The sequence below is a fragment of the Bemisia tabaci genome, chromosome 7 (assembly GCF_918797505.1).
Source record: "Bemisia tabaci chromosome 7, PGI_BMITA_v3".
Classification (NCBI taxonomy): domain Eukaryota; kingdom Metazoa; phylum Arthropoda; class Insecta; order Hemiptera; family Aleyrodidae; genus Bemisia; species Bemisia tabaci.
Window position 1 is genome coordinate 22593040 of NC_092799.1, and position 25880 is coordinate 22618919.

General features: G+C 40.3%; 1 protein-coding gene across 2 annotated transcripts in view; it reads right to left on the bottom strand.

Annotated features, from left to right (window-relative positions):
* LOC109029642 (Transmembrane O-mannosyltransferase targeting cadherins 2) overlaps positions 1-25880 on the bottom strand; it is a 257184-nt gene that overhangs the window by 142859 nt on the left and 88445 nt on the right. The window lies entirely within an intron of this gene.

The window sequence follows — 25880 nt, forward strand, 5'->3', positions numbered from 1 at the left end:
ATTCATCGATTAATGGCACTTTTAGTTCCATTCATCATCAATCAGTTCAAAGCTATCTCAACGATGAATCATCAAACGTCATATCAAGGAAGAAATTTTCTGCTGAAAGCTATGCGACGGAATTGACAGTGCAACTCAACTTACGAAAGCATGAACCAGGACATAAGAATCTGTCTCTAAGTGAACATTTTTTTCAACTCATCAGGCAGTTTAGCAGGTAAGAAATCTACAGTTGATTAATTAAGGATTACCAGATTACATGCACACTGGTTTTCCAACATTTACGGTAGATAGGGATATTTTTATTGATAAGTAATGATTAATGACGAAACGAATATATCAATACCATGGCCAAACTGGGAAACTACTTACCGCAATCCACAAAGTTCATCCTCAAAGACTTTCAGTCTTTTCATTTCTCTGCTGATAAATAATTCAACATAATTTCTGAAAATTGTGTAATTAATGACTTCGATGCGCAGAAAATTCTTTTCTGGGATTTTAAGCGTAGTGGTCACTAACTTTTCCCTGATTTTGGAATGTCCTCTTTTGACATTAGGTGTCTCAGATAAAAATTCTTTTCACAAAAATTTCAAGTTTTTACTTGACTTAATTTTAAGTGTTTAGTCTCTTTAAACTGAAAAGTCCAATTTTTTTACTGGGAGAAGGAATTTCAATGCTCCGCAGCAAAACTACCTGACATATTTTCACAGTGAGGAGGGCTTAATTTCCTAACTTTTACAGAACCTGTCACCCTGTCTATCCCTCGGAAATTCAGTGAACCAGATGAGATTCAATGAGGGTCGTTGATAACTTTACCACTAAATTGATACCGCTTAAAGGATTTTGGAGGGAGCAATTTTACCCACTAACATTGTTGTCAAACAGGGTTTATTCATCAGAGCCCTGAATTGAGGAACCAAGAGAAAATAATTTGTTTTCATTTACTCCTCAAAGATGATACTATGACCATGATGCAGGTCAGTACCTGGGTGAGTTCAAATAAGCGTCTAATCTGGTGTCCCTAGCTGTTTTAATCGTCATAATCTAAGAAACATGGGCAGATCAAATTTTTTTCTCATTTTCCACACTATTGTTGACGATTACATGCTATTTCCCACTTTATTTGGACTGAGATAAAAATTTAGGAGAACTTTGAATGTGCAAATTGCCTACATTTATCCCAAATTTGCGTGTCCCCCGTGCCTGGTTCTTGACTTTAAATCGATGTTGCAGCATAACTAGAGTGATTATTTAAGAAAACTTTATCGGAGATGATAGGTAATGCTTTTGAATTTGAGAAAAAAAATATGTCAATTTATTTTTTGCTCCATCAATAACTTTTTCACGCGCTAGAATCATTGTCCCGAGCAACAGTCAACAACAGTCAGGAGAGACATGGCAACGATGTAATAAGCTCTAAATGACTGCCGTAACGTTGAGGTTTTTCCAAAAACGACTTTTTTTGTTTTGATTGAATAGTTCACACGTCGTAGATGGCAAAAATTCTGAAATTCGCAAATTTTTGTGCAAGATTAACGCCATTAATGATGCCAAACAGAATGCTATACACGATAACTAACGGGGCGTCAAGCATACACACACACACTAATATCAGCTCGTAAAATACTTCCGAAGTGTGCGTTAGGGAAAATTTTCTCTTATTCCGATCCTCTAGAATGTGCTACTAAATATTCCGTGAAAAAAAACACCAAAATTGTCTTTACTGTTAGAGATAAGCTTAAAAAACAGCTTATTCCATCCTGTCCCGTTCCATCTTGTCCCGTTCCATCCTGTCCCATATGTTTCCATCCTGTCCCATGTCCCAGTTTAGTGGGACAGAGTGGAAAACTGTTACAACTGAGACTTGCTTATTTAAGCCCTGTAGGCGCTCTTTCCTACCGATTTAAGTGAAACTCAGTAACCGGGGGTATTTTTCAATGGGGAACTCGAATTTTTAGTCGAATTTTGAAAATTCGAAAATCCAAGATGGCGGACATTGCCTAAAATGCTATCGCAGCGCCTAATCAACTGAGGCTTGTTTGTTTAAGCCCTGTAGGCGCTCTTTTCGACCGATTTAAGTGAAACTTTGTACACGGGGGTATTTTTCAATGGGAAACTTGAATTTTTAGTCGAATTTTCGAAATTCGAAAATCCAAGATGGCGGACATGACCTAAAGTGCTATCTCAGCGTCTAATCAATCGATTTACGCAAAACTTGGTACCCGGAGGTATTTTTGAATGGGAAACTCGAATTTTTAGTCGAATTTTCAAAATTCGAAAATCCAAGATGGCGGACGTTGCCTAAAATGCTATCTCAGCACCTTATCAGTCGATTAAAGTGAAACTTGGTACCCGGGGGTATTTTTCAATGGGAAACTTGAATTTTTAGTCAAATTTTCAAAATTCGAAAATCCAAGATGGCGGACATGACCTAAAATGCTATCTCAGCGCTTAATCAATCGATTTACGCGAAACTTGGTGCCCGGGGGTATTTTTGAATGGGAAACTCGAATTTTTAGTCGAATTTTCAAAATTCGAAAATCCAAGATGGCGGACGTTGCCTAAAATGCTATCCCAGTAACTAATTAATTGATTTTAATGAAACTGGACCGGAAAACCTTGGCATTAGGAAAAGAAAGGAAATTTTAATAAGGGTGCAATACATGGTTTCTTATGTATCTTAGGCTACGAAATCGAAAAATTCCTAGGTTTTTTCCATCGTGCACAGATTCTCCCGGAAGATTGACTCTGCTGGAAAAGCTAGATTTTTAAGGAAAATTCCGATTTCTCCGGAAAAATTCCGAACTTTCCCGGGATAAGTCGCACTGATACAGGTAAATGGAGGTGATCTTCGGAATCAGCGCCAAAAGTCTACTCCAAAACCGTTGGCAAACCTTCGGAAAATCAAGGAAAAAAAAAAAAAAAAAGTTTACCAGTGTAATTGATATGTTAATGCAATTCCTCAAACTTTTCCTGGCTTTACCTCCACTTCAGCGGGTACATGCCCACTTGAAGTTTTAAAATTCGATGTTTTTGATCAATTTTGTATTGCAATATTCCTAGAAATAAAAGCTTCTTCTCGTGTTAAAGGAAAACAGTAGGCATTTTGATAAACAGACGGAACTGTCTAAAAGATAAGCAGAATAAGCTCCAGATATCTTTCATGACGGATGAATTTTTTTGGTTCTGTAAGATATGAAAGAGTTACATGTTTTCAATTATGCTTTAATTTAGTGCTCGACGATGCTTTTATGACAATTGCGTTCAATTTTCAATTAAAAGTATTGTATGTCACCTCTGAGATGAAAATTTGGGAAATCAGGCAAAATTAGAGCAAATTTTGGGAAGTGATACACGTAACGGTGGAAATTTGGGTTTAAGCATAACTATTAAGCTCGACGAGCTATATTTCCTAAGTCTACACCTAATGAGAGTCAAAATAAAGTTAGGTTTGCCCAAAAATTCACAAAAAAATTTTGGGAGGAAATTGAACCTGGAATTTGACCCTTATTTGAATTCACCCACCTATGAGAACTATATAGATCTCATAAAATTTCAGTAAACCTTGTCGCTGGGGGAAAGATCTAATACATACTGAAGATAATCATCGAATAATGTACTCTCCTAAATATAGACAAAAATTACAATGAAAATGTTCATTATTTGATGAAAAATAAAGTACAAAAATTTTCAGAGTCTCAGAGGACACCAAGAATGCCAAAAAATCTTAAAATAATTTCCTTTCACAAACAAAAATAAAAATGACACTGAACATTTTTAGCAGGGCTTCTTGATAATCAGAGAATAAAAATTTTGAGAGCTTGACACTTTTAATCCTTACAATTTTTAGATTGTAACACTAATGAGGTCTGGGAAGCTGTTGAATGCCCTGATTTCCAAACTTCTATTACTCAAGCAGCTGCACACATTTCTTTGAATTTCAATTCCATGGTAAAATTATTTCTATTGCATTGTAGTGTTGAGAATGTTGCCTATTTACTCATTGAAGGAACAATTTTTAGAGCAATTAATTTGAAATAAGTACCTACCGTTGTTGCAATTTATCATTGAATTTCTTCGTATTTCTTTTCTTTCTTCTTTTTCTTTTCTTGGGATTCTACAATTGTATTTCTTTTCAGGGATATCTACAGTTGTGTAGATTTTGATTTTTAAAACTCATCTCTTTTTAAAACTAAGAGAGCGTTGAAATAATTATCACTTACCATGTATAACTTTCTGCAAAATTTGCCTCAGTTGATGCTCTCACAAGTTCAGTTGTAAAGTCAATTCAGCCATAGCTTTCCGAAGAAAATTTCTTCTTCGATCTAACAATTAATGATTAATCGTCGAAATAGCTTTGAACTGATTAATTAAAAATGACAGTCAAGGGTGTAAAAAAATAAGACGGATCCGAGAAACTTTGCTACACAGCAAGGAGATATCCACTTCATAGCTATAAGCATTAAATGGATTACATTTTGCAATTAGGAGCCACTATTTCTGGTCCATTTTAGAAACAGAATACATGCTATTGGTTTCCCTATGCAGATATGTGCTTCTATGGGAGAGCCAGAGGTAATGGTTCCTTATTGTAAAATGTAATCCAATTCCTTCACAAGTGCGGGACTTCATTTGGTAAAATAACAGTTTTCTTGCAAAAATGAGATGATATAAACTCCAAAAAACCCAAAAACTTGGGTAAAGAGACTCCGGGCAAGTCACCATCCTCTTGCCAAAAACCTCCAAAAGCTCTTCTTTGTTCCCCTCTTCAGTGGAAAAAGAAAATATCACACTACGACAGTTTCCATTTCTGTCATAGAGTACCCCAAGCGGACCAAAGAACGGAACTCTTAGTCGTTTACACATTTACCTATTTAACAAAATCTCCAGGAGGTCACAGACAGGCTGGCAGCCCCTCATCGGACCAAAACGCACACCGTACCATTTTTTTCCTTGTAGGTATGTGCCTCCAAAGTACATGAAATGACTCCTTGAGGGGCGGGCAAGTTTGATTGAAATTCACGTTGTCTTCTGAAAATGAGCTAAAATTTTTACCTTGAAGAAGAAGAAAATCGAGTTATCATTTTCTTCCATACACGGTAGGTATGCCTATGAGAGGCACCAGGAACGCCTTCCAAAATTATTGATGCAACCCGCACGACTCCGAAGTCAGCGGAAACTTTCTTGAAGCGTCTCCTAAGATTTTCCCTACGCAATAATCCCCTTCAAAAATGAATGATGCAACAAGCGCGTCCTGTTTGACCACGAAAGCTCCTCAGATGAGAAGTCTTTTGGTCTGGTCAGAAAAATATTCGAACTTTATTTTTCATCTTCTCTTCTCATTTCCCGCATTGACGGAGGCGAAATTTTTTGGAAAGCATGACGCGCCCGGCCCAATGCGTAAAAAAAAGTGCGAATAGAATATGACCTTCCATTATGAATGATCGTTCAGGAATACTTGTACAACAAAGACGGTACTGTTTATTTGGAAATGTACAAAGCCTCCTCGTAGTCATAATTGACTTTTTCCATTCTGATCCCGTACTATCAGTTCGGAAATTGGCCTCATTCTCAGTGAGCCCGAACATCTGTTTCCTAAATATTTTTAGCAGTCTATCTACAGGTTGATCCTCAGTGAGAGCATTGGGCCGGGCGCGTCATGCTTTCCAAAAAATTTCGCCTCCGTCAATGCGGGAAATGAGAAGAGAAGATGAAAAATAAAGTTCGAATATTTTTCTGACCAGACCAAAAGACTTCTCATCTGAGGAGCTTTCGTGGTCAAACAGGACGCGCTTGTTGCATCATTCATTTTTGAAGGGGATTATTGCGTAGGGAAAATCTTAGGAGACGCTTCAAGAAAGTTTCCGCTGACTTCGGAGTCGTGCGGGTTGCATCAATAATTTTGGAAGGCGTTCCTGGTGCCTCTCATAGGCATACCTACCGTGTATGGAAGAAAATGATAACTCGATTTTCTTCTTCTTCAAGGTAAAAATTTTAGCTCATTTTCAGAAGACAACGTGAATTTCAATCAAACTTGCCCGCCCCTCAAGGAGTCATTTCATGTACTTTGGAGGCACATACCTACAAGGAAAAAATGGTACGGTGTGCGTTTTGGTCCGATGAGGGGCTGCCAGCCTGTCTGTGACCTCCTGGAGATTTTGTTAAATAGGTAAATGTGTAAACGACTAAGAGTTCCGTTCTTTGGTCCGCTTGGGGTACTCTATGACAGAAATGGAAACTGTCGTAGTGTGATATTTTCTTTTTCCACTGAAGAGGGGAACAAAGAAGAGCTTTTGGAGGTTTTTGGCAAGAGGATGGTGACTTGCCCGGAGTCTCTTTACCCAAGTTTTTGGGTTTTTTGGAGTTTATATTTGACAACCATGATATGATCGCTCGAATATTTACGGAGCTGCCTTTGCGGGCTGCGACACAGGTGGTATCACATGTGCCTTTGGTTCAAGTATTGCACATAAGTTTGCACGCATCATATGTTGGCGATGTTTTTGAGAAAATCTAGGTCTCAGGAGGGACCATTTTGGAATGGCACCTGAAAAAAAAAGGAAAATGGTTCTCGCGTTCTTTGTGTCCAACAACAGCTTTTGGTATCAGTTCCTTCAATTTCCTTTTGTAAGAGGTAACTTACTGGTGATTTAATGAAAAATGACGGGTTATGTCTATGACGGAGATTCAACTTTCAAGAGAGTTAACTCAAAGCATCATACAAATTAACAGTGCATTTCACCCCGAAACTTATACTAAATCCTTCCTCTAACTTAAAGGCGAATGTCAATTTCCACGAGAGCCCTACTTTGCATGTAAGTCCATGCTTTGTGGGCTCATGTGAAATTGAGATACGCCCTTATGTCTGAGGAACGACGATATTGCTCCTGAATAACCGGAATCATATGAAATCAGAGTGATATCCAATCTTCTTGGTCAGTCAACTCCGCGTTCATTAAGAGCGGAGTCAACTATTTTTACGGATTTAACTCCACTATCATCAAGAAACTGTAGACGAGTGGATTTGCAGAAACAGACTCAATTTGGCCTTAATCCCTGAAAATTTGAAAGTCTAGAACATAGATGTGTACTAACCCTAACCCGATGCTCATTCAAGGTTGCAGAATCCCTAAATGGATTAAAAACCTCAATAATTTTAAAAAAGAAGCCAAAATTCACAATTACGGAGAGGATTTCTTTCCATCTTCACATCACTCGGGTTTATGGGAGCCAAAAATATTTTAGAGTGAAATTCATTCCGGATTTCTTTCCTCGGCGATTATTTCCAGCGAGCGTCCCCAAGACGGGACGAGGTTTAGAGGAAGGGATCTCGAGGTGTTTTTCTTAAATTTGTGACCTCTCCGTCAAAGACGAGACACTGATGAAGCGGCTCTTGGAGGGATCTCCGTCTTTTGTCTTTTTAAGACGCTTACGCTGTTGTTCTGGTTTTCAGCTGAAATCCCTTTTCAAAAGGACTTAATCCTCCGCTCCACCAAGATGGCGCGGAGCGTCGTCTCAAGCCATCCCTCTTCCTCGGATTAGCAACTCATTTCTGGTTAATGGGATCCCACCGCACCGGATCCCACGCCCTGTTGCCGCACTTAACTCTTTTAAATCTAAATTTTGAGGGAAACAAATCTGAAAAATCATCTTGGAGGGACGAAATGTATTGTAAATAAGGGATCATCGGAATGAACCAGCAGAATTTTACATAAATAAATTTAAGTACGAATGCCATTTGGGTCTCTTCTCCTAGTGACCAGGGATCATAAGATGTCTATAGTGGATATGCTCATGGGATGGAGATAAACAAATTGGTTACATATTCATTCAGCCATTCAAAAAGAGTTTATCTAGCTGATGAACTTAGTTTAAATTTTGTTACATAAAAAATCGATTGGGGAAAATTCTACAGAGCACTTGCCTTCTGGTAAACTGGGAATTTCGTATCGTATGCTAAAGCAGTGGATAAAAGCCTATACAGCATTTTTCCTTTAAGATTTTGCTCTTTTCAATTATAGGGATGGATACATTAAGTAAATCAATCTCTAGGAGAATCAGAAACAGTGAAATTACTATGGATTTTGATGGAGTTTTTAGTCTTGCGAAAAGATCACATTTTGAAATGAAGAAATCCGCTATTTCTGGCTCATTTCAGCACAATGTGTGTGCCATTAGTTTCTCTATACAGATAGATGATTTTATGGATGAGCCAGAGGTAATAGTTCCAAATTGCGAAGTACAGTTCCTCCTATCCCCGCTTCGCAAGTCAAGTTGGTGTCTTAAAACCACACTGGAAAAAAAAACACATTGGATCTAGAGTCCGGAATCTTGAAAACATTGACAAGAAAAAATACTCTCGATTCAATCGGATTTTTGCTTGAATCGAAACGAAATCCGCTTAAATTAAGAGGCTTGGTTCTATATTTAAGGTAGATTCTGAGTGAATCAAGAGTACTTTCTCTTGTCGATGTTTTTAAGATTCTGGACTCTAGATCCAATGTGGTTTTTTTCCAGTGCATTATTGCTCTGATGACTGAAATTTTGATATTGCCAAAAAAAAAAAAATTGTTTCGACTAAAATTTCTTAAAAGTGACGGTGATACCCGGAGCTAGAAACACGTATAGGCGATCCACCATAATTAATTCGCTAATGATGCTGCACCGTACACCGGCAACATTGCCGCAAGGTTCTTGTTCCGCGTCCCGGTGATGCTGGCGCGGTATCCGTGTCCCAACATTTATCTCGGTGTCATTTCGGGGTATTTAACCTAACAGATTAACAGTTACCTCGCGCAACTTTCACACTTCGCGTCTGACGAGCCCTGCGCCCTGCACCGTTGCCAACGCCGTCCCTGCATCCCTGCGTCCCCGCAGCCCGAGGGACCCCGGATCCCGCCGTAATCTTCGCCGCGCATCTCGACGCTCCTGTTTGCCCAAGATTTATCGGTCGCGCTCCCGTTTCCGCCAAAACCGCACCTGTGCACCGCCCACGCGACTTTTTGCGTGCCGAAAAAAAGACACGCTGGAGTTTTCGTTAGGAACGTGGTTGTGAAAAAGTACATTCTACTAATTTACGCAGTGTTATTATTTTCTGGATCGTATTACTCAAAGAGGAACCAAGTTTTTTAGGGGTGAAAGTGGAGCACTGGAAAAAAGAACACATTGGATCAAGAGTCCAGACTCTTGAAAACATTGGCAAGAAAAAATACTTTTGATTCAATCGGATTTTTGCTTGAATTAAAACGAAATCCGCTCAAATTAAGAGGCTTGGTTCTTGATTTAAGCTAGATTCTGATTGAATCAAGATTACTTTTTCTTGTGTGTTTCTTGTGTGTGAAAATGTGTTTTTTTCCAGTGAGATTTATTTGTTGTGGGAATTCCTCTTTAATTTTCTTGGAGGAAAGGAACTCGGAAGGAATAGGTTAGCGGGCTGATTATTGAAAATAGACAAAGCTATATACAGAGAAGACAGAGAAAATCAAACGATTCCTTTCGTAAAAGCGAATGTTGTAATGAACAACGGAGGCCAGTAATAGACTAACTAATTGACAGAAACTCACGAGACATCATATTTGTTCGTCTATACTTTCCTCACTTATTAAAAACGGAAGGTAAGGAATTTGACATGAATCGATCGACAAGAGCCGATAGACAAATTATTTAAAAAACTGTGAATTCAATCGACATGCTTCGATAAACACTGATTTGATAAAACCGTGAACTGATAAAAAAAATCGACTCGATCGACACCGATTCGATAAATTCGCGGGTTTGTCGATCGATGTACGGAGTTGTCAATCGATTCAAGAGTTTGTCCATCGATTCGCGGGTTTGTCGATCAATTCACGGCTTTGTCGACCGATTCACGGTTTTGTCAATCGAATCGGTGTCGATCGATACACGTTTTAATTTCTCTATCGATTCAAGTCGATCGAATCCATAGGCTCTATAAGAACCTCCCTCTTCAACCAAAAGGATCCGCTCCACTTCACGTATGCCCCCTTTGTTCATAGTTTTGTCTACCAATTTCAATCATCAGCCTGTCACGCTAAACTCATCATCCACCCAACTTCACATGAAAGTAATTAGACTGCTCGAATGTCAAGCCGTTTCACTTTCATATTTCTTGTCTCCCTCAGACTCGATCAAAATCAAAGCCATACCTCCACTCCCTTGACAATCACATGCAAAAATCAGAAAATATTCTCCCAGCCATCCTCATGATTCTTGAATGACATTTCTCATAAAGATGGATCAATTTCAACTCGAGAAAAAATACGCCAAGGGAAGCTTTTGACTGTTCTCACTTGCTCCGGAAAATGGACGTCCGAACAAGGCAGGCCTTTGCTAGACTTATCGCATTTCCGCCCGCAATAACACGCCTCAGCAGGTCGCCTCCTGCCAATCCGCCAATTCGATACATCGCAACTCCCCCCGACTGGATACGCCACGTCTGAAGCAGTCTTTGGCGGTGCAAGGAAAATCTGCATCTGTGATATACAATGATGGGTTTTCATGGGTGCAAGATTTTTGTTATCCGGCTGGCAGCTGGATGAAGAAAAAGAACTGTATCGAAAAGAAGAAAACTCTATATCGTGGAAAAGATCAGAGTTGTATCACTACGGCGCACAGTGGATCGAGTCAATAGGAGAGGACGGATTAAACGTGGAAATCAATTTTAAAAGCTGATAACTCCGTTCATACAAAACTTTGAGGTGTTAAAAGTGGCTCCATTGATTTTTTTCGCGAAATTTTCCTCTTGAAGTACCCCTACAAATTTAATATATGACAAATTAAACATCAAAATGTGCAGTTTTAATAAATAATTTTCCACCGAAGAAATGCCAGAGGGCGGTTCCGGTGTGTCAGCAACAACGGGCTGACAACAAGTCCCGAACGGTCCATATAATGAATCAAATTATAGTTAAGTACCTTTTTAATTATTTTATATATATTATGTATACACGATACTAATCTAGTATTTGTATTTATGTAATTGTATATCCGAATGTATGAAATAGACTTGTTAAATAAAAAAAAAATAAATCATTTTATGTCCGACCAATTCCATCAACTCGACCCATTGTGCGGCGAGGTGTTAAAGTTTTGAGAAATGTCGAGGGACAGAAGTTTCATCGCGGTGGGCAAATACAAAATTATAATATGGTCTGATCTCTCTTAACGCTTTTTTTCTGGGTCCTCCAACTAAAGGGCCGATGGTTGCATCGTTTTTAAAAGACTTTTATTGATAAGAAGCATTGAAAGATAGAGAACTATCGATCAAAACTATTTGATAAAGACTCAGCAATCGACATGCAGGCTGAGGAAATATTCCTGACGGTCACGCACCCGGTCAACTATGTGATACTCTTTATCGATTTCATTATACTATCTTACGCATAGAGCTTTTTTAATAAATCGTACTTTCTGGTTCGGAACACTTCGAAAATTCGAAGGAATTGCAGGATTTGCATTTATCATTAGGCAGGCAGCAGGCTGTCATCTCTTGACTATGACGTCAAAGAAAATTAAGCTTCCTCCCTTCACTCTTCTTGTGGGGCATCAGCCTGGAATGAAATTGCCTCCATCTTGCTCGTTTTATCACAATGTCCGCATCTGTTTGATAATGGCTTTGTTTGTGACAAAAGCCATAAAGTGGACTATTACACCGTCTGACGATAAGTTGAGACACTAAACTCTGTAGACGCACCTTAATAAAAAGTTTTACATATTACTGGGGCAATTTAATCAAATTGAAGGATAGTAAGGAGCCTGCCGACAAGAAACGGGCTACGAAAGGAGCGAACCGAAGCAATAAAATCTAAATGCGTAAAAGAGGGACTTCGTTCTGCGTTAGCCTCCCCCCCCCCCTTTCCCATCCCGATTCTACGGAAAATTTGGCAAACCTCGAATGCTCATACGGCGTTTTCCCTTAACACGGTAGTATTCGAGAGTTGCCAAATCTCCCTCAGTAAAACATATATTTTTGACGACATTCATGCATATTTTTCCTTGAAATTTTCAGATATTTCAGATTAAATCACGTACAAAATTATCTGAAAATTTTGGTAAAAAATATTCACAATTTTCCCAGTAACTTTTGGTTTTTATCGAAGGAAACTTGGCAACGTCTGAAGGTTCATACGGCGTTTTTCCTCAGCACGGCAGGACACTTGACTACCGCCAACGCAACTTGCTCAGCTTGGCCCCTCGATTCTCCCCAATCATCCGACTCAATCAAAGCGTTTAACTCGTCGGAATATCAGAAGCCCGGATGCAGTTAATTTAGCCTTCGTATATACCCCAGTCAGGATTCGGACGAATAAAAATAGAGCGTCTAGTCGGTTTATGGCACATAACCTGGGATACCGGGCAATGATCGCATCGTGCCTCCAAACAGTGCCTGTCTATGTTTCGCCCGCTCATCATTTCAGCCGCTAATGAATTTCCCCCGCTGTGACAGGATCGGGCCACGTTGAAGCTTAATACTGCCGTACCAAGGAGGAACGCCGTATGAGCTTCCAGGCGTTGCCATATTTCCTTTGATAAAACACAAAGTTCCTGGTAAACTTATGGATATTTTTCTTCCATTTTTTCTGATAAAGTTGTTTGTAATTTCACCTAAGTCCCTGAAAATTTCAAGGAAAAATATTCGTATCTTTCCTAAATAATAAGCATTTTATCGAAGGAAATTTGGCGACTCTCGAATGTACATACGGCGTTCTTCTTTAGCTCAGCTGAATAGCCATTCGTGCTTTAATAACTTGTGCCGGAGTATGCGCTCGCTTACTAAGTTTCATATAGCTTGTTGGAGTTTATCATAATTTCAGTATTGACCTGAAATCAGGCGTAATATTGATTTCAGGCGTGCTACTGAAAAGCCGTGCACATTTAGGCGTAATCATTATATTTTTGACGATACGAATTGATTGTACAATTTGCTAATATTTTGCTTGAAATTTTCGACATAATGATACTTGCACATTACTTTTGCGCATCTGAAAAATGTAAGGGAATGCAATAATTGTGTACCTCAAAAATGGAATTTTTATCGAGATTGACCAGACAAAAATCAGACACTCATACGGCGTTTTTCTAAAGCATGGCCCAGGGTGTGCTACACATTTTTGCACCAAACTTTTGCCTTGCAATGTGGCATAAGACGGAATGTCTTGCGTGTGAAAATCGTTATATATACGCAAAATTTAAGGAAACCATCATAAATAAAATTTGAAATCGCGATTTTTGAATCACTTATACTAATGCAACCTCCTTAATGTGTTTACATCCTAAGAGCTCCAAAAATCATTACATGGTCGAACAAATCAAAAATCGGCCTTCTAGTACACTGGAGAAAAAACAGATTGGATCTAGAGTCCAGACTCTTGAAAACATTGACGAGAAAAAATACTCTTGATTCAATCGGATTTTTGCTTGAATCAAAACAAAATCCACTTAAATTAAGAGACTTGGTTCTTGATTTAAGTTAGATTCTGATTGAATCAAAAGTACTTTTTCTTGTCGATGTTTTTAAGAGTCTGCGGACTCTAGATCCAATGTGTTTTTTTTTCCAGTGTATGTAAACTACCATGAAGACACTGAAGTCAAGCGTAGGGTCAAAAATCGTTTTAATAAAAAGTGAGTGGATTTCAAAACCCCACAAATATACTTTAGGGTCGATCACATTGACTAAATTTACTGAGAACTTCGGCAACCTTGGATCCTCCCTCCTCCCGGCCCGGCGAATCGGAAACGCTCCAGCAGGAGTCAAAGCCGGTCAACACGCCGAGTCACAAGTCACCGAGACCCCAATTCCACCCTCGTTTCCCCCACTTACCGGATCGAGCGCCGAAAATCTGTCCCATGCGACCCCCTTCACACGCGCGCGAGGCGCGGTTGCGTCGGCGGCGCCGAAGGCGCCCCGACCGTGGAGCAACCCCGTGCTCCTGTATCGGCACGAAGGGGGAGGTCGACGACAATATTGAGTGTCCCATCACCGTAATGTCCGGTCGGGAGCGCCGTCAGCATTCGGGGCACGCAGGAGTGCGGCTACCTGTGCCCCCGTGGCCTCACAATGGTCATCCCTCAACCACCCTCCCCTCCCTGCCCCCGCGGAGGTATCCCCTCGATTTCCACTTATGCTCGCAAGCTGTTCCTCGCCGGAAGGGAAATTGTCTTGGATTTCTGGAGTGATGCGATGGAACGCGACCGTCGGACCGTTCGATCGCGCGATTACGTGTTTCGGTTTCGGATAATGGTCGCCTTGTTTTATCCGCCCGTTTCATCCTTGACTTCCGCCGTTGAGGACGTGCGTGAAAATTGCCTTTTACATCTCGGATGAGTGTTAGACACGGAATTGTTTGGTCAAATGTATAGGATCCTGCGATCGTCGCATACAAACATTTATTTTCGCTAGAACCCAGTTCATGGGAAATATAGTTGTAGGCGTGGGTGTGACCTACCGGGAAAATAAGCCATCGAAACATGTTTCCATAGACCTTTAGTGCAAGATGAGATAATTAAGCATGGCGATACATGCTCTACTAAGAATTATTACGATCTTTTCGGTACCATGTTGAGATAAATTTTGCCACCGACCGTGGTCCGTTTTGAATGAGGTTGGTGTTGACAAGGCACACGCACATGTGGTATCAGTACGGTACCAACTTGATCTCAGCATTATTGTCCCGTGTTGCCACACCATGTTGATCCCTCTCGGTCAATTCGACTCATTTGGTAGCATGTTGAAAACATGTTTGCGCCAAAAAGGTATCATGTTTCACTCGCCAACATGGTAATTTTTAAGGATGCACTGTTGCATCATGATCAATATTTTACATTGAATATGTTCGACGCTTAGTGAAAGGGTGGCGACAAGGGGTTTTAGAAGAAATGAGAGTTGCCAACTCCCTGAAGGGCTTTGGGAAGATAGGGTACTTTGGCGGCTAGGTGATGCAGAGCATCAGAGAGCGCTATAATAGCGGCTTTATACATATGTATGTATATGTTGGAAGTGTTGGATTTTTACGGATGCAATTTATTTTTGGGAGTTTAGCATCTTACGTTTTCAATGATACAAATGTCTCACTACCCAGATACTGAAATCGACTTGAGTGAAATTGGGATCCCTAATTAATCAACACAGGTATCAATAAACGACAAGAAACAGTTTTAGCTCAATTGTTTAGCTATGCGGGAGCTGGACTTACAATTAGTTTTACGAACATCCGAATTAAATTTGGTAAGTTCATAACAAACTTAACCCCTATTGTATCATGTCGTAAATTGCAGTCGGTATCTATGAAACTCCACTTGGAATCGAGATAATTGTCACTAACGTGAGATAGATTTGTCAAAACGTATACTGGTGGTGGTGTCGGCGAGTCAATAATTCGTGCCTTGAACAGAGACGGAGAGAGACGCCAAGCGGCCTTTCAATCTAAACCGCAGTCGTAACTGAAACCTCAAATTTCCAACCCCTGCATGGTCCATGCATTTTGCCTGCTGACGCAATAACCGAGGTAGCTGCAGCTGACACAAGACTGCCGATGCACAAGTTCCAAGTAAAATTTGATTTACAGTTGATTTTACCATTTGGCAAGCCACCAGCTGGATCCCGAAATTTTGGACCTTCTTCTCTCCATCTCTCCTTGTCATACACGTATAATTGAGGGGCTTGGGGGAAAAGGCATAAGTGCAGTTTTTGTAAAAATTGAGTTAGTGATGATTTCCAGTAAAACTAATCTTAATGCGTATTCTGCGAAAAATTTGCTCCCAAATTTTTATTTTAAAAAATCAAAAAGTGAGTTTAAATTTCCTCTCTGCCATAAGGCTCCATGTAATTTTGAAATTTTTGACACGTATTTCTTGAAAAAGCAAAAACTGCACTTATATGGGCCTTGTCCTCCAAGCCCCTCAATTAGCATGCAAGTCTGATTCCCTATCCCTCTTCACCAAAATCTTGGGTCGTTTTTGTAGTTGATTCTCTTTTGATCTAAAAATCCACATGAATGCGTCTGATAGTTCTACCAAAACTTGGACAATTGGCAAATTTCCAGAAATTTACCGCTCTGGAACATTTTTTGTGTACCGCCACGCATGACCTCCTCATTCCCCATCCTCGCGTATTGCACTCGTTAAGCCTTACTATGCCCTTTCCCACCCTCTAGTGCGTAGCACAGTTTACGAACGACCCTGTAAACAGAGACACTAACCCTTCATACAGCTTGATAGTATTGTTTCAATTCTCCGGCGGACACAAATTCCCGAAGAAAAAGCTCTTGAGCGTTCTTGAATAAGTTTCCTGATTGTTCAAGTCTCGAAGTAGATGAGATGGTGCTCATGTTTGATTTACGACTCATTACCTGCACTCGCGCCTTGAAGAACAGCCCTTTCGGGGGGAAAAAACTGCAGCGGCAGATTAAATTTTAACGGTGACACCGACGCCACTTCCGACTCAATCCGACCGAATCTCTGCTCAGACACGACACGTAGCGGAATTAAATTTTAATTTATTGAAATTTATCGCCGCGACCGCAGGTTCGGGCTGGTAAACTTTTATAAATACCTCGAAAAAAGGCGGCGCAGCGCGCTCTGCAGCCGGAGTCCCGAACTCGGTTGTCAAGTTGCGAAAGTTTACACTTTAACCTGGAGTTGACTCTGTCTGAGCGGTTGAACCACTCCCCGGGGAAATCATACTTAAACTTCCGTGCACTCATAACTTTTTTTTTGTTTTCCCGTTTTACGTTTTAACTCATTCCGTCCCGACCCCGCGCGGAACGCGCCTTCTTTCCTCGGCCATGTTTTTCTTGCAGCTTTCTTCGGGGTTATTTACTCGCTCCGCGACCCCGGCGCTAATTTCGAAACTTGCGAAAAATATTACCCGGTCATTTATTAAAAATTAAGGAGGGGCCCCTCGCAACTCTTTTCAGTGCGTTGAATAATGGAGCCGGCTCCCGCGCAGCGGACAGCCCGGGAAACTTTCCATTTATTATTGAAAGCTAATCAAACCCGCAGAACTCTTTAAATAATCAAAATTTGAGCCGAGGCGCGTCTAGTCTGCAGCCGAATCTAATTTCAGACTTTTTGCAGCGCGGCTCGGTGCAAAAAGTTTTGATTTGTGCCTTGGAGTTGCTTTATTTATTCACGGCTTCCTGGTCGGGGCTTAGCATTCAAGTCGGCCGGGGAACACTGTTGCAGCCGCTTAAAACGTTTGGATAGAGATATTAGAAAATTGAATGTTTGTGAAGTCTCAATACATGCATCTACGGTACCGTCCATAAATTAATTCAGATAGGGACCAAGGGTGGGGATCATAGTTTCCAGGCGACTTGTCAGCAGCCATCAACCACAAAAACTATCTAATGCCTCATTAAATAGTTACCACGCTAGAACCTCAGGCCCACCAGATAGCCCAAGATTAGTCAATAAGTCACGTTAATGCGAAATTTCTTAATATCACTGGGAAAAAACACATTAGATCTAGAGTCCAGATTCTTAAAAACATCGACAAGAAAAAATACTCTTGATTCAATCAGAATCTAGCTTAAATCAAGAACCAAGCCTCTTAATTTGAGCGGATTTCGTTTTGATTCAAGCAAAAATCCGATTGAATCAAGGGTATTTTTTCTTGTCAATGTTTTCAAGAGTCTGGACTCTAGATACAATGTGTTTTTTTTCCAGTGATTGTTATGAAGTAGAAATACAAAAAAAAAAAGAAGAAGAGAATTCTCAAATTCCACCTTGTTGAAAACCGAGGAAATTTAAAATAAGCGGAGCTTGAAATCGAATTCCACCATCGGTCTCTGATATTTCCACAGTCCAAAAATACCGCTCTTTCGCGCGCAGAAGTTGGAGAACCGCTCGTGAAATTGCGATACGACCGGTCCCTCGCCGGCAATTCGAAAGGGAGCTTTGGCGTTGGCGCGTGCCTTTGCGACTACACGGCGAATAAAGCACCGGAACATTGAAACTAGACGGGCGCTCCGTCGGAGGGGCGGGTAGGCGCGTTTCAAAAACAGCTGGTCCATAAAAATGATTTATTCCGTCAGATTAAATGCGTAAAAGGCTCCGGCCCCGCAAAACCGAGTTTATGCCCCACATATTAGACGTTTATTTACAAAACGTGTATCGGCGCGCCCGGCTCACCGGTGATGAAATATATTCAAATTTCGAATGGGGATCGATGGCAATACTCGTCTTCCGACATGAGGGCGTAACTACACTTGATAATGAGCCCTGCTGTCCATACAAATCAATACTCTCCCGGGCTCATCGCAAATTGTAGTTACGTCTTTCTGTCAGCCAAGAGACGAAGGCCTCCGCGCGCTCGGCAAAATTGACTCGTCCCCGTTGTCTGCCTAGCTCCTCGATTCGGTTCGTTTTATGAGTCGTGGTTTTGTATTCCTGCGGAGTATTTTGCTATGCTAAGGGAGAACTACTAACAGTACTGCCGTGCTAAAAAAAGGTCGTATACCCAAGTAGCATTTTTCAACGGAAAAATCGCGATTTTTTGCGATTTTTTGGCGATAAAATAGCTACGATCACCAACATCTGAGCGATCATCCTCGATCTTGTTGCAATAAAATCGCGCTTTCAGCGCCCGGCAATTTGTCGCAATATTATCACAACAAAAATCGCGATATATGGCGATTAAATCTCGATTTTATCAACGAAAATTGATCGCGATTTTATTGAACAAAAAATTGCGATGTATAGCGATTTAATCGCCATAAATCGCAGTTTTTTATTCGATAATAATGCGATAAATTGCCACCGATATAATTGCGATAATCAACCGAAAAAATCGCTATTTATCGCGATCACTGCAACTTGGGTATAAGCCTTCGGACGTTGCCAAATTTCCTTCAATAGAACCTAATTTACTAGGAAAAATTATGAATATTTTTCTTCAATTTTTTCCGACAATTTTGTTTGCAACTTCATCTAAAACGTCTGAAAATTTCAAAGAAAAATAAATGAGCCTGATTCTCTTAAAAAATACACGATTCATTCAGGGAATTGGCAACTCTCGAATGTTCATATGGCGTTCTTCCTTAGCACGAGAGAGTACCTGTGTCGTCATTTACCAGGCTGAGGAACGTTACTCCTTTACCAGGTTGGAAACCAGACTGAAACAATGCAGGTTCTTTCAAAAATATGACTCGGCAATTTCTGCCCATTTTGTCTCTGGTTTTATATAATCAGAGGATGAAGCTGCGAAAAAAGAATGTTAGGGGTTACCCCCTAAAATTATGGTATTAACCCGACTTGCAGGACGATACGGACATTTTCAATAAATTGCGTGGTCGTGCCGCAACTCAAGTTGGGGCAGCATCGCAACATTTGGGTTAGTGACCCCAACTATTTGGGGCACTACCACAATGGAGATGTTGCATGTGTGAGGGATTTGCGATTTAATTATTGATTTCTTATGTAAAAGTTCGCGAGAAACACGATGGTGCCACTGGTTTTCTCTGAAATCATCCCCCAAGCCCAAAAAAAGCTCTAAAAGTGAGGCCAAAATGGAGGGAATATCCCACGCTATCCTGAGAGTCCACCTCTACATCAAAACAAACTCTCCATTGCAAAGATACGGAGCAAATACATTGACAGGGCTACCACTTTATTAGGGGACTCCAAGACTGAAAACACGGCATGACTGCTAATGTATTTGCTCCCTATCTTTGCATGGAGAGTTTGTTTTGATGTAGAGGTGGACTCTCAGAATAGTGTGGGATATCCCCTCCATTTTGGCCTCAACCTGAGAGCTTTTTTTGAGCTTGGGAGTAATTTCAAAGAAAACCAGTGGCCACATTGTGTTTCTCGCGAACTTTTACATATGAATCAATGGTCAAATCGCAAATCCCTCACACATGCATCATCTTTATTAATTGGAAATGTCCAAACGTGTCAAATATGCTGAAAAACATGCGTTACGTAATTTGGGGACGGCTCCACAGGAAAAATCTGTGGGAACTATATCTCGGACATTACACTTAAACTGTGGGGAGGAGCTACACTCTGTCTCTGATGCGCGAAGTAGCGCGACTATAATATTCCATGTAAAATACGTCACCTATGAGCAGTAATGCTCAGTTAGTTTCCTTCGTAAGCGTTCGCTTTTTCTGGAAGTAATTCAATGCCATCGAAGAGGAAGAGAAGAGGAGGAGCGTTTTGACATTCTGATCGACATTTCCCGCGATAAGCGAGGAAACTTTCCAACGGGACTGGATTAACGGCGTCGCTGTTTCAGCATGAAATAGCACGTTTTCAGCAGAGTTTCCATTCAGCCACAGAAAAGCCGTCAAATAAACGTCGATCCGAGAAAAATGACGGCTAGTACGACCGCATGGCAATAGTGTCGGCGCGCATTAAATCGAGCAAAAAGTGCGGGAAAGCGCTATGCAGACGCATGAAACTCGAAAAGGGGAAGAATAGACCGATTACCGTAAGGGATGATGATACTCGCCGTAGGATTCGATAAAGTATGCGGGCGGTGTTGACAGACCGAAGAGATAACACCTAAAAAGTATCGCCGTGTCCATTAAAATCAATAGGAAGGGAAGGTGGCGCAATCTGAAGAGTAAATCTTTCAAAACAATTTTACGCTGAACTCAATGTACATTACATATCATACTATCAGCGAGAAATCATTGTATATAGGAGAATTTTTACAGATCCGTAAAAAGTGTGTGCTCTCTCCGCAGGTTGGCGTAATAGCACAATGTTTATTTTCATAGCAGTGCCGCAATGCAACTATTCGTGCATTATGGACGTGCGTGTTGCTGATACGAAGATTTGAAGGCGCTGTAGCCCTGGTCGCGCTCTCAGGAACACGTAGAAGAATTTGGATTGAATTCAACAGAAGGAAATTACGTTGTTTTGACAATATAGGGGTTTGCTCTTCACTCGCACTCGCTTGGAAAAACTCCGCACTCTATTGTGCTGAGACAAAACGGTGTATGAGCAGGAGCACCCACACGTTGCAAAACTTCTTCTGATACATGAGCATAGTTTTTAAATTTATTTGTTTTCTTTAAAGAATTTTCATAGTAAATTGATGTGGGGTGTCTGATATTTTTGGGGACAAATATTTATTATTATTTAAATTGAAAATTGCACAACGTCAGACAGAATTTTGCAACTTTTGAATATTCATTCGGCATTTTTCTTTAGCACGACAGCACTAGAGTCACAATGCACTTACTTACTTTCCTCTCTCGAATCAATTTTATCATTAGGGAACCTGACAGGGAATAAATTTTGCATTTCTTCCTTTTTTAATTGATTTAGCACTTTTTCCATTTTCGATACGGAGACCAAATCCATAGAGATCCAACAAAATAATGATGATTTTCATTAGACAGATGGCATTTATGGTGAAAGAGCAAAGCTATTCCCACAGTTGAATTTAGTGCTACTGAATCGTTTCCAAATGAGTTTTTCCTTCTGAGAAGTAAAAAAAAAAAATATTTTTTTTACTTCTCAGAGGGAAAAACTCATTTCACAACAACTCACTGAAACAAGCAGATTCCTTGTTTTTTCGGCATAAAAAAATTGGTTCCTTAATATGAATTTCCATCCATTTTTCAATACGAATATATTAGCATTGAGATGGTACGGTAATGCACGCACCGAAATAAAATTCTCTTGGTACCAGAGTCCAGAATCTGAAAAAAAATTGACGAGAAAAAAAATACCCTTGATATAAAGGGATTTTTGCTAGGACCAAAAGGAAATCCGCTTAGAATATCCTTGGCTCTCGATTCAAGCAAAAATCCGATTGAATCAAACGTGTTTTCTTCTTGTCAAATTTTTTAAGAGATTGGACTCTCGATCCAAGAGACTTTATTTCCTATGCGGTGTAGAAATTTTCCTTAAATTCAAATTAGGCAGAGTTTTCCGCCAAAAATTTGGTTAGCTTCCTCAATAAGTTCAATCCATTTGACGTACCACCGTCGAAGCGTTCCGACAAGAACGGACATGAACGCTTTCCTCTCACGATAATTAGAGTCCTTTTATGCTCAGAGTTAAGACAACTCAATTCTGATTCGGCTTAGAGGGCGGCCTAAAAGAAAATCCAATTCTGATTAGTTCTCGCTCGTGGTGTCATAAAAGTTTGCACCAAGATGGCGGTGGCTCGAGTGTGAGCAAAAATAATGATAACATAACCTAATTGTTATTTATCAAGAGTACATTGTTATTTTAATCGCACCAAAATGAAAATAGATTAAGAAATTATTCACAAATCAATCTTATTTAATTTTATTGCAATTTCTTAAGTTAGGTTTTGATCAGTTTTGGTGATATTGGTTTTGGATGACACACATCGCAGGATTCCTTATCTTTATTCCTCAATATCGTTCGTTGGGGTGCACACTTTTGTGACATCATGATGGCCAACCAGAATTATTGTCTTCACTCTGAGTACACACTGAAAAAAAAATCTCGGTATATTTACTAAGAAAAGGGTAAAATTACCAAGAATTCAGGGTTCTATTGGATCCCAGTTTTTTCTTGGTAAAATTACCATTTATGGAATTGGTAATTTTACCGAGAAATATCGGTAAAATTATTGAACTTTCTCGGTAACTTAACTGGACCTTGGTAAAAAAGCCAATATTTTTTTATCGACTGTGGTAGAATTACCGAGATAAAATGGCAAAGTTACCGGGAATTGATTACCAATAAAAGTGGTATTCTTACCTGAAAAAACAGTAAAAATACCGGTTTTTAGGTAAGCTTACCAGTCTGTCTTGGTAAAATGACCAATAATTGGTAAAAAAAGTGAGATGGTAAAGGTACAAACGGACCTTGGTAAAAACGCCGAGAATTTTTTTTCAGTGTAAAAGGGATCTAACGATAATAACATTTTCGGAGAGCGATCTGACAATACTAAAGGCACCCAAGCAGTGCGGGATGGAAACGGGAGCCATATTTTAACGAGACGCCCGGGAGGACCCAGGCGATTGGGGAAAAGAAGAATACAGACGAGGAGGCAGACGATGGGCTTACTCGAAACATGAACAGTCGTTAAAGAATAAACAAGGTTTATTTTATTTCCCTGCAAATCGCAAGAAGCGTTCCAGTTTTCGGCTCCTGGAAATCCTCTTGTGCCTGCGTCTCCCCACCACTCAACTTTCCCGAGTGCATCTACTAATACTACCCTGCTGAGAAAGAACGTCGTAAGCCTTCGGAGCTAGATAGATTTTCTTTGTCAAAACACGCAAATCTACCAAAAAAGTAAAGAATTTTTGTATCCTGACGTTTTGTAAAATTTCCTTCGTAATTCGATCTCGACTATCTAAAAACTACGAGGGAAAATATTCGTAATTTTCTTCAATAGTAAATATTTTATCGAGAGGTATTAGGCAACGTTCTAATGTTGACACGTCGCTTATCCTAAACACGACAGAATGCTGCTTGCAGCTACTCTTTGTGGTAAGATTTCATTCAGTCAGGAAACTTAGATAACAATTTTAGTTATTTAGTTCTCAAGAACACGTCACTTATTTTTACACGACGTTCCGGAAACCAGGACCTCTCCCTGTGTATTAAAACTGGGTACAGAGATGGTAATTTTGAAATCGTGCGATACAATTTAGAATGAGCCATATTTCCTTCTACCATGAGAACTTTAGTTTTACGGTGAATTTTAGCGACCTATGTCATGATTACCATCTCTATTCGAACATCTCTCCCATCGAACTATTTAATATCGAAATGACCCCAGAGTTAAAGAGGAAGACACGTCTATACTGCCACGATAAGGAAAAATGTAGTATAAACATTAGAGAGTTGCTAAATTTCTTCGTATAAAACATGTATTTCTGAGGGAAGTTATGCATAATTTTTTTTGGAATTTCCAGATATTTAAGAATGAATTGCGAAGAAAATTTTCCGAAAGAAAAGAGAAAAATATTCCCAATTTTTCCAATAAAACCGTTCCTTGCCGAAGGAATTATGGCAACCTTTGAAGGCTCATACGGCGTCCTTCCTCAGCACGGTAGCATGAGCCAAGCTTCTTTTTCATACTGATGTGACCGTCCACGAGATGGCATATTTTAGTCAAATGGAAAAATGTATTCGAGCCGGATAGGAACATGAAATTGTGATGAAGATTTTTCTTTTGTATTTTGAGGAATCGTTTGCAAGCTGTGCGTTTCAATATTATACCAAATAATGCATGAAATTGCATCATAATCCAGCAATTTTGCACCAGGAACATGGGTTATTAGAATTTCATATGACTGTTTTCGAAAGTCGTTAGGAAACTTTAAACCGCGTCGTAATTCATGCTCATTTTAACATAATGAGCGTTTTCTTCTCAAAATCTCTTTAAAACACTCCTCCATAACGCAACGGTGATAACCTAGTATTAAGTTTTTGTGAACTTGGACCCTTCCTCCCATGCAGCCGTGCTAAGTAAAAACGCCGTATAGACATTTAAATGTTGTCAAATTTCCTCTCAGAAAGTATTTATTTTAGAGGAAAGTTGCTCATGTATTTTTCCTTGACAATTCCAGACATTTTAGATCAGATCACGGACGAAATCCTTTGAAAAATCGGAGGAGAAATTCCAACGATCTAGGAACAGTCGATTGGTGGTGGCCTGCGAGAAACGTAACACACATGGAGCGGTCGTTCGATAGGCGGGCGGGGAGTAGAAACGGCGAATTGCTATCATCGTCACAACCTCAAATACACGGGATCTTACGGGAGTTTTAACAATAAATGATTTAGCGTTGAAAGTTTAATCGTAAACTCACTTGAAGAATAGCTAGGTTTCATATCAGGACACATAGATCTCAAGACAGTTGGTTGCGAATTTGCTGTAAGTCGTTGTTTAGCAACAGTCACATAAGAAGCCACGGAAACCGACTATCCTCGTCCTAACGAAATGGAGAAGTTGCATGTGTGAGGGATTTGCGATTTGACCATTGATTCATATGTAAAAGTTCGCGAGAAACACAATGTGGCCACTGGTTTTCTTTGAAATTACTCCCAAGCTCAAAAAAAGCTCTCAGGTTGAGGCCAAAATGGAGGGGAAATCCCACACTATTCTGAGAGTCCACCTATACATCAAAACAAACTCTCCGGCTCCATGCAAAGATAGGGAGTAAATACACTAGCAGGGTTGTCGTGTTTTCAGTTGTGGAGTCCCCAATTAAAGTGGCAGCCCTGTCAATGTATTTGCTCCCTATCTTTGCATGGAGCGTTTGTCTTGATGTAGAGTAGAGGTGGACTCTCAGGGTAGGGTGGGATATCCCCTCCATTTTGACCTCAACTTGAGAGCTTTTTTTGAGCTTGGGAGTTGATTTCAGAGAAAACCAGTAGCACCATCGTGTTTCTCGCGAACTTTTACATAAGAAACAACAGTCAAATCGCAAATCCCTCACACATGCAACATCTCCATTGTTGCTCCTAGTGTGTTACGAAATTCACCATTGGCGTAACATATTATTCCCCTATCTACAGTTTCTAGGTCGTTGAGAAATACTCACAAATCCTTAAAATCCACGATTTTTCGAAGGAAATTCGGCAACGTCAGAAAGATCATACGGCGCTTTTACTGAGCAGTATTGATATGCGTGACGCATATTTGCGGTGAAAATGAAAAGTGCTTTGTATCCTCTATTTTGGATCGAAAGTTTTGCGGGGAGGCTGCGCAGCGGGGACGCGCGGAGCCATTATCTTCACGTGTTGCCGCTTGATAAGGCGAGACGCCGGCTCCATACAAATCCGCGTAATTAGACTACAGACAATTAGCTTGGCGCTTCCCAGCTCCCGGTCCCCCGCTACGACACAGCCTCCCCTGTTCCCCCTTCATGGAATGCGTGCTCATCCCCAGCTACGCATCGCTCCGTGTTGCC